Genomic DNA, 9,621 nt, shown 5'->3' with positions numbered 1-9,621 from the left:
GGCGACGTATTGCACCCGCTTGTAAGTCCAGCCCTTCATCTGCGAATGACTGCATCAATCTGTAGTAAAATGAGCTGACATTCTCCACAGGACCTTGATGCACTGGTCCCATTGTGCCCTTAGTTCTTTGCTCCTGGGCGCAGACAAGATTGAGTCTTATCAGGACTCTTCTTTCCACTACGGGATAAAGAGGCACTGGTGCTGTGGCTTGTAGCTTGTGCTGTGGGGCTCCACAGGCTAGGCATGTTTCACTCCAGTCCGGATTTTGTTGGCCACAGTTTGTGCAGGTCCATCCCGCGGATCCTGTTATTTTTGGAGCTGTTCCAGGAGTAGCTGACAGGTACGGAGGAAGCTGCTGTTCCTTATTAACCTTCTTCCCAGCTTCTTCCCATGTGTCTGATTCTTCATGGTATATCCAACCTTGATCGTGGGCTGTTTTTGCCATGTCAGAAAGAGTTCTGACTAGTTTAGTCCATGATTTATCTGCTATCACTCCTGCTCTAGTAGCTGTTATTGTATCCCATTTGTTGGGGTCCAATTGATCCTTCTGTGGCGCCCCTGACCTGGTCAGGCACCACTGAGTACTGCACCCATGCTGGGGACAGTACAACACAGGTAATCCAGAAGGCTGACCGGGGTGTGGAACACAGGCGCATAGTGATCAGGTCTCACACATGTACCCATGAGAGGACCCCTGGGGATCCCAGGAGGGGGCAAGCCTTCACCTTCACTGGAATAGTGGAGGGGGTAGAGCCTCCATCTCCTCTCAAGGGGTGTGGTGGAGAGTCTGGTTGCTAGGTGGCGTAGGCAAGAACAGGAGAGGAGGAGCAGTGAGCCAGTTCAGTGTAGAGTCCAGGGAGCTCAAGTGAGGAGCAGATCCCTGGAGCTGTGCAATCTGACAGCGTCCGCGCAGTGGCTACAGACGGGGGAGAACGGTCAACTAGGAGTGCTACCTGAAAGCCAGCTTCAGCTAGGGAGTGCAACGGAGTGGGAAGTAAGGAGACTGCTAGAGAGCACCAGGCCCAACCGGGCGGCAGATCCCGAAGCGAAGATAGATCCAGCTTTCTTCTGCTAAACCGGCCGGTGTGGGGCTCTCAAAGCCCACACCACAACACCACAAAAGCCGCAGCCACGTAACCACAGTGAGGGCCCATAGGTCACAGGAGGCAAGAAGCTGGAGTGGCCTGGTCCGGGGAACAAGCAAACGGCAAACAAAAGGGGGAGAGAGGCTGCAGCATCTTCCCTGGGCGACCCCCATAGGGACTAAAAGTCGGGGTCACCCCAAACCACCAAGGGCTAAGGAAGGCGAGTCAGTAGTCACCCTCATAAAGTCAGCCTGAAGGATACCTGGTTCCCATCTGGTTCATCTCAGCTACGCCCGGGCTACTCACCCTGCCATCAAATGTGAGTAAAGCCCTTGAAAGACAATTCTGCCTGTGTGGAGTTATTCTGCGCCTTGTGGTACTACAAACTTACACCGGGCCCTGGGGCTTGCCTCACTCTCAGGAGGCTATTCCAACTAACTGCACACACCATCAGCCCCAGGCGTCCCCTAACCTGCAGTGGCGGTCCCCACTGACCGCAATACTGAGAGTGGCGTCACGATCAAAACAGAAGATTTCCTACCAGTGACGGAGATCCAGCAACGTGGAGTCCCTGAAGGTAACGCACCGACACCGACACACCACCTGTGGGGCTTCACATCTGGCGTCACGAACAGGATAAGGACTAGACCTGTTCAGACAGGTGACCATGTGCCTGGGCGGTCCGCTTGAAAAATTGGAAGCGCCGCCATATTGCCACCATGAAAAGCGCGCTGAAAAACAACAGCAGCCCGCGCTGGAAGAAGTTACCGCCCACGAAGAGGTGTGGCTACCCAGAGATCCTCTGCAGAGTCCTGACCTCGCTGATGAAGAAAGCAGAAGCGTCCAGAGACGGCGGAGCAGAGAAGAAGCCAGTAGCGTGCTAGAGGAAATGGAGTCCAGACGTGGATACCCAGAGCCAGGCTCTGCTGCCTGGTGGTGCCGGGAGCTTGCCATCTTCTGCGACCAGCTGGAGGCCAGGATTGTGCGACAGCTCAGGGAAGAACGCACGGAGCTCCTGGAGATGGCTGCGGCGGTGCGGACCTACGAGGAGGGAGCCGCGCGACGCATGCCAGACCGAGCGGCGACGACGCAGACCCCGATGCTGCCACAGATGGGTGAGTCGAGTGATGCCCCGGCCAGCGCAAGTGCCCCGACCCCTGCTGCCACGCCCGCGGTCCCAGAAGAGGCGCCCGGCGCGGCGCCACCGAACCAGGCCGCAGCCACGCTAGATGCGGCCCGCCAAATCCAGGCCGCCGCAGCCATGCCCCGCCTGGCCCGCAAAGGTCCGACTACCACTGCGATACTGATCCGTGCCGCAGGTGTGACACTGACCCAGGCTGCCACCCTGCTGAGCCCAGTCCGCCAAGACCCCACCGCAGCAGCGACGCTCGTCCGCGCCGCAAGTGAGATGCTGAACCAGGCCGCAACCCCGCCAGGTGCGGCCCGCCAAGCTCCGATCGCTGCAGCGACGTCCAGCCCAGCCTGCACAGAGCCCCCTGCAACAGCTACACTGATCCAGGCCGCCGCCATGCCAGGCGCGGCCCGCCAAGACCAGGCCGCCGCCATGCCAGGCGCGGCCCGCCAAGACCAGGCCGCCGCCATACAGGGCGCGGCCCGCCAAGAGATTGGATCACTATTTTCCCCGGCCTGCAAGGCCAGAGCAGACACCGCTCCCCAGTCCAAAGAGGTCCCTGCTAGGAAGACCCTGATAGGAGAGGACCCCGAATACTGGAAGCTGAAGGCTGACCTAGAGGCCCAGTTCCCACAAGAGATGGTGGATCGGTATCTGCTCCCTCCGTATACCCCCAAGGAGATTCAGGCAACCCCTGCAGCTGCGCCGGAGAGTCCACCACCTGGGCCAGCTGAAGAACACTCATCCCCAGCGCTGCCACAACCAGAGTGCAGCGAAGAACTAAGGGGGAGGGGAGGCCAGGAAGCTGAGGGGCTGACTCCGACTCCAGTGCCACCAGCAGTGGACCCATACCCAGAGCCAGAGATGCTGCCCTATTCTCGCTGGGATGAGGAAGACCTGACCCCGTCTGCTGACGAAGATCAGCCCAAAGACCTCACCTGGGAGCCCGCAGGCATGAACCCAGCCCGCAAGACACGGCGCAGCAGAACAAAGTATCCTCCAACACCACAGTCTCCAGAGCAGAGAGAAGTCACAGCCAGAGACCTGCAAGAAAAACGAGCCCTGAGAAGATCCAAAGCCCAGGTCAGAGGACCCCTTTGTAGAGGAGTTGTGGAGGACTTCAATTTGAAAAGCGGATACGGCTTTATTGTAGCAAGAGGAATAAAAGAGGGCATATTTGTGAATCGGAGAGATGTTCAAGCCCACCTGCCCAGAGGACATTCAGGCAGAAATTTGAAAATTGGAGACGCAGTACAGTTCACCTTGCATCAAGGAGAAAGGGGCTACTATGCCTTAGACGTAGCACCATGTCCCAAAGAAGAAAGAAAAGACAGAGATAAAGAAACAGATGCAGAAAAGGGAACAGATGAAGATCAAGAAAGAAAAGACAAAGAGCCTACAGATGAAACTACCTCAGAGGATGGCAAGGAGCAAGAAAACAGCAGGTGCCGTAGCCCAATAGGCCAAAGCCCTGGTACCGAGGAGTAAAGTAAAGAAAGAAGTACCGAAAGTTTGACCAGTTTGACAAGTTGAAAAGTTTGCAACGTTATTGTTTAAGCATGTGCCCACAAAAACTATTGTGAGAAATAAACTTTAAGGCTATGAACTTGCTATAGCCACAAACTCTCGCAGTGTAAATAGTTACACCAGTGGCACCACCACCAGGGCCAGCCTGTTTAGGGGCTTGGCTCGTCTGCAACCAGGAGGGGCCCGTCCGTATATAGGGCCTTGGCTCACTTGCGACCAGAGAGCACGCCTGTTTATGGGGCCTTGGCTCACCACCACAAAGAGGGTACCTGGTCAGCACCAACTGTGGAGGCCGCCTCTACATCCTGCCAGAAGAGGCTGACGGCGCGGATCCACCAGGCCAGGTATACCCTGAAACCACCAGCCCATGAAAGCCGCCTCTACATCCTGCCAGAAGTGGCTGAAGTCGCGGCCAACGGGAGAGGAAGATTGGAGGAAAGGTCTGGGGAAGTAGATGGCCCAGATCTGGTTACCAAAAGGACCGGTGACCTGCCTCCTGAGAGGGTTTTGGGTGGGTTAACGGACTTGTGGGTGGAGGGTGGTGATGTATGATACCTGGTGGTTTTAAAAATGTTTTACATGTTTTAATGTTTTATGCATTTTAAAATGTTGTCTTGCAGCCCGAGGACGTGCTGGTGATAACTAAGGGGGAATGTGGCGCCCCTGACCTGGTCAGGCACCACTGAGTACTGCACCCATGCTGGGGACAGTACAACACAGGTAATCCAGAAGGCTGACCGGGGTGTGGAACACAGGCGCATAGTGATCAGGTCTCACACATGTACCCATGAGAGGACCCCTGGGGATCCCAGGAGGGGGCAAGCCTTCACCTTCACTGGAATAGTGGAGGGGGTAGAGCCTCCATCTCCTCTCAAGGGGTGTGGTGGAGAGTCTGGTTGCTAGGTGGCGTAGGCAAGAACAGGAGAGGAGGAGCAGTGAGCCAGTTCAGTGTAGAGTCCAGGGAGCTCAAGTGAGGAGCAGATCCCTGGAGCTGTGCAATCTGACAGCGTCCGCGCAGTGGCTACAGACGGGGGAGAACGGTCAACTAGGAGTGCTACCTGAAAGCCAGCTTCAGCTAGGGAGTGCAACGGAGTGGGAAGTAAGGAGACTGCTAGAGAGCACCAGGCCCAACCGGGCGGCAGATCCCGAAGCGAAGATAGATCCAGCTTTCTTCTGCTAAACCGGCCGGTGTGGGGCTCTCAAAGCCCACACCACAACACCACAAAAGCCGCAGCCACGTAACCACAGTGAGGGCCCATAGGTCACAGGAGGCAAGAAGCTGGAGTGGCCTGGTCCGGGGAACAAGCAAACGGCAAACAAAAGGGGGAGAGAGGCTGCAGCATCTTCCCTGGGCGACCCCCATAGGGACTAAAAGTCGGGGTCACCCCAAACCACCAAGGGCTAAGGAAGGCGAGTCAGTAGTCACCCTCATAAAGTCAGCCTGAAGGATACCTGGTTCCCATCTGGTTCATCTCAGCTACGCCCGGGCTACTCACCCTGCCATCAAATGTGAGTAAAGCCCTTGAAAGACAATTCTGCCTGTGTGGAGTTATTCTGCGCCTTGTGGTACTACAAACTTACACCGGGCCCTGGGGCTTGCCTCACTCTCAGGAGGCTATTCCAACTAACTGCACACACCATCAGCCCCAGGCGTCCCCTAACCTGCAGTGGCGGTCCCCACTGACCGCAATACTGAGAGTGGCGTCACGATCAAAACAGAAGATTTCCTACCAGTGACGGAGATCCAGCAACGTGGAGTCCCTGAAGGTAACGCACCGACACCGACACACCACCTGTGGGGCTTCACATCTGGCGTCACGAACAGGATAAGGACTAGACCTGTTCAGACAGGTGACCATGTGCCTGGGCGGTCCGCTTGAAAAATTGGAAGCGCCGCCATATTGCCACCATGAAAAGCGCGCTGAAAAACAACAGCAGCCCGCGCTGGAAGAAGTTACCGCCCACGAAGAGGTGTGGCTACCCAGAGATCCTCTGCAGAGTCCTGACCTCGCTGATGAAGAAAGCAGAAGCGTCCAGAGACGGCGGAGCAGAGAAGAAGCCAGTAGCGTGCTAGAGGAAATGGAGTCCAGACGTGGATACCCAGAGCCAGGCTCTGCTGCCTGGTGGTGCCGGGAGCTTGCCATCTTCTGCGACCAGCTGGAGGCCAGGATTGTGCGACAGCTCAGGGAAGAACGCACGGAGCTCCTGGAGATGGCTGCGGCGGTGCGGACCTACGAGGAGGGAGCCGCGCGACGCATGCCAGACCGAGCGGCGACGACGCAGACCCCGATGCTGCCACAGATGGGTGAGTCGAGTGATGCCCCGGCCAGCGCAAGTGCCCCGACCCCTGCTGCCACGCCCGCGGTCCCAGAAGAGGCGCCCGGCGCGGCGCCACCGAACCAGGCCGCAGCCACGCTAGATGCGGCCCGCCAAATCCAGGCCGCCGCAGCCATGCCCCGCCTGGCCCGCAAAGGTCCGACTACCACTGCGATACTGATCCGTGCCGCAGGTGTGACACTGACCCAGGCTGCCACCCTGCTGAGCCCAGTCCGCCAAGACCCCACCGCAGCAGCGACGCTCGTCCGCGCCGCAAGTGAGATGCTGAACCAGGCCGCAACCCCGCCAGGTGCGGCCCGCCAAGCTCCGATCGCTGCAGCGACGTCCAGCCCAGCCTGCACAGAGCCCCCTGCAACAGCTACACTGATCCAGGCCGCCGCCATGCCAGGCGCGGCCCGCCAAGACCAGGCCGCCGCCCGCCAAGACCAGGCCGCCGCCATACAGGGCGCGGCCCGCCAAGAGATTGGATCACTATTTTCCCCGGCCTGCAAGGCCAGAGCAGACACCGCTCCCCAGTCCAAAGAGGTCCCTGCTAGGAAGACCCTGATAGGAGAGGACCCCGAATACTGGAAGCTGAAGGCTGACCTAGAGGCCCAGTTCCCACAAGAGATGGTGGATCGGTATCTGCTCCCTCCGTATACCCCCAAGGAGATTCAGGCAACCCCTGCAGCTGCGCCGGAGAGTCCACCACCTGGGCCAGCTGAAGAACACTCATCCCCAGCGCTGCCACAACCAGAGTGCAGCGAAGAACTAAGGGGGAGGGGAGGCCAGGAAGCTGAGGGGCTGACTCCGACTCCAGTGCCACCAGCAGTGGACCCATACCCAGAGCCAGAGATGCTGCCCTATTCTCGCTGGGATGAGGAAGACCTGACCCCGTCTGCTGACGAAGATCAGCCCAAAGACCTCACCTGGGAGCCCGCAGGCATGAACCCAGCCCGCAAGACACGGCGCAGCAGAACAAAGTATCCTCCAACACCACAGTCTCCAGAGCAGAGAGAAGTCACAGCCAGAGACCTGCAAGAAAAACGAGCCCTGAGAAGATCCAAAGCCCAGGTCAGAGGACCCCTTTGTAGAGGAGTTGTGGAGGACTTCAATTTGAAAAGCGGATACGGCTTTATTGTAGCAAGAGGAATAAAAGAGGGCATATTTGTGAATCGGAGAGATGTTCAAGCCCACCTGCCCAGAGGACATTCAGGCAGAAATTTGAAAATTGGAGACGCAGTACAGTTCACCTTGCATCAAGGAGAAAGGGGCTACTATGCCTTAGACGTAGCACCATGTCCCAAAGAAGAAAGAAAAGACAGAGATAAAGAAACAGATGCAGAAAAGGGAACAGATGAAGATCAAGAAAGAAAAGACAAAGAGCCTACAGATGAAACTACCTCAGAGGATGGCAAGGAGCAAGAAAACAGCAGGTGCCGTAGCCCAATAGGCCAAAGCCCTGGTACCGAGGAGTAAAGTAAAGAAAGAAGTACCGAAAGTTTGACCAGTTTGACAAGTTGAAAAGTTTGCAACGTTATTGTTTAAGCATGTGCCCACAAAAACTATTGTGAGAAATAAACTTTAAGGCTATGAACTTGCTATAGCCACAAACTCTCGCAGTGTAAATAGTTACACCAGTGGCACCACCACCAGGGCCAGCCTGTTTAGGGGCTTGGCTCGTCTGCAACCAGGAGGGGCCCGTCCGTATATAGGGCCTTGGCTCACTTGCGACCAGAGAGCACGCCTGTTTATGGGGCCTTGGCTCACCACCACAAAGAGGGTACCTGGTCAGCACCAACTGTGGAGGCCGCCTCTACATCCTGCCAGAAGAGGCTGACGGCGCGGATCCACCAGGCCAGGTATACCCTGAAACCACCAGCCCATGAAAGCCGCCTCTACATCCTGCCAGAAGTGGCTGAAGTCGCGGCCAACGGGAGAGGAAGATTGGAGGAAAGGTCTGGGGAAGTAGATGGCCCAGATCTGGTTACCAAAAGGACCGGTGACCTGCCTCCTGAGAGGGTTTTGGGTGGGTTAACGGACTTGTGGGTGGAGGGTGGTGATGTATGATACCTGGTGGTTTTAAAAATGTTTTACATGTTTTAATGTTTTATGCATTTTAAAATGTTGTCTTGCAGCCCGAGGACGTGCTGGTGATAACTAAGGGGGAATGTGGCGCCCCTGACCTGGTCAGGCACCACTGAGTACTGCACCCATGCTGGGGACAGTACAACACAGGTAATCCAGAAGGCTGACCGGGGTGTGGAACACAGGCGCATAGTGATCAGGTCTCACACATGTACCCATGAGAGGACCCCTGGGGATCCCAGGAGGGGGCAAGCCTTCACCTTCACTGGAATAGTGGAGGGGGTAGAGCCTCCATCTCCTCTCAAGGGGTGTGGTGGAGAGTCTGGTTGCTAGGTGGCGTAGGCAAGAACAGGAGAGGAGGAGCAGTGAGCCAGTTCAGTGTAGAGTCCAGGGAGCTCAAGTGAGGAGCAGATCCCTGGAGCTGTGCAATCTGACAGCGTCCGCGCAGTGGCTACAGACGGGGGAGAACGGTCAACTAGGAGTGCTACCTGAAAGCCAGCTTCAGCTAGGGAGTGCAACGGAGTGGGAAGTAAGGAGACTGCTAGAGAGCACCAGGCCCAACCGGGCGGCAGATCCCGAAGCGAAGATAGATCCAGCTTTCTTCTGCTAAACCGGCCGGTGTGGGGCTCTCAAAGCCCACACCACAACACCACAAAAGCCGCAGCCACGTAACCACAGTGAGGGCCCATAGGTCACAGGAGGCAAGAAGCTGGAGTGGCCTGGTCCGGGGAACAAGCAAACGGCAAACAAAAGGGGGAGAGAGGCTGCAGCATCTTCCCTGGGCGACCCCCATAGGGACTAAAAGTCGGGGTCACCCCAAACCACCAAGGGCTAAGGAAGGCGAGTCAGTAGTCACCCTCATAAAGTCAGCCTGAAGGATACCTGGTTCCCATCTGGTTCATCTCAGCTACGCCCGGGCTACTCACCCTGCCATCAAATGTGAGTAAAGCCCTTGAAAGACAATTCTGCCTGTGTGGAGTTATTCTGCGCCTTGTGGTACTACAAACTTACACCGGGCCCTGGGGCTTGCCTCACTCTCAGGAGGCTATTCCAACTAACTGCACACACCATCAGCCCCAGGCGTCCCCTAACCTGCAGTGGCGGTCCCCACTGACCGCAATACTGAGAGTGGCGTCACGATCAAAACAGAAGATTTCCTACCAGTGACGGAGATCCAGCAACGTGGAGTCCCTGAAGGTAACGCACCGACACCGACACACCACCTGTGGGGCTTCACACTTCCCCTTCAATCCAAATGTCTTGAAAACTTCCTTGGACTGACTGGCTGTTCTTTTGCCATGATAACACGTAATGAGATGTTGCAGGGTGCATCCAGCTCTTCTGTCTTTTGATATTCCTTGCCCCATTCTTCTTCTTCTATCTTCTTCAGCTTTTAGACCCTTGAACGTTCTTTGGAATAAACCCACCTATCCTGGAGATACTCAGAGACTAACTCCTTTTGTATTCCTACCT

The sequence above is a fragment of the Anomaloglossus baeobatrachus genome, chromosome 11 (assembly GCF_048569485.1).
Source record: "Anomaloglossus baeobatrachus isolate aAnoBae1 chromosome 11, aAnoBae1.hap1, whole genome shotgun sequence".
Classification (NCBI taxonomy): Eukaryota; Metazoa; Chordata; class Amphibia; order Anura; family Aromobatidae; genus Anomaloglossus; species Anomaloglossus baeobatrachus.
Note: the sequence above shows the minus strand (reverse complement) of the source record.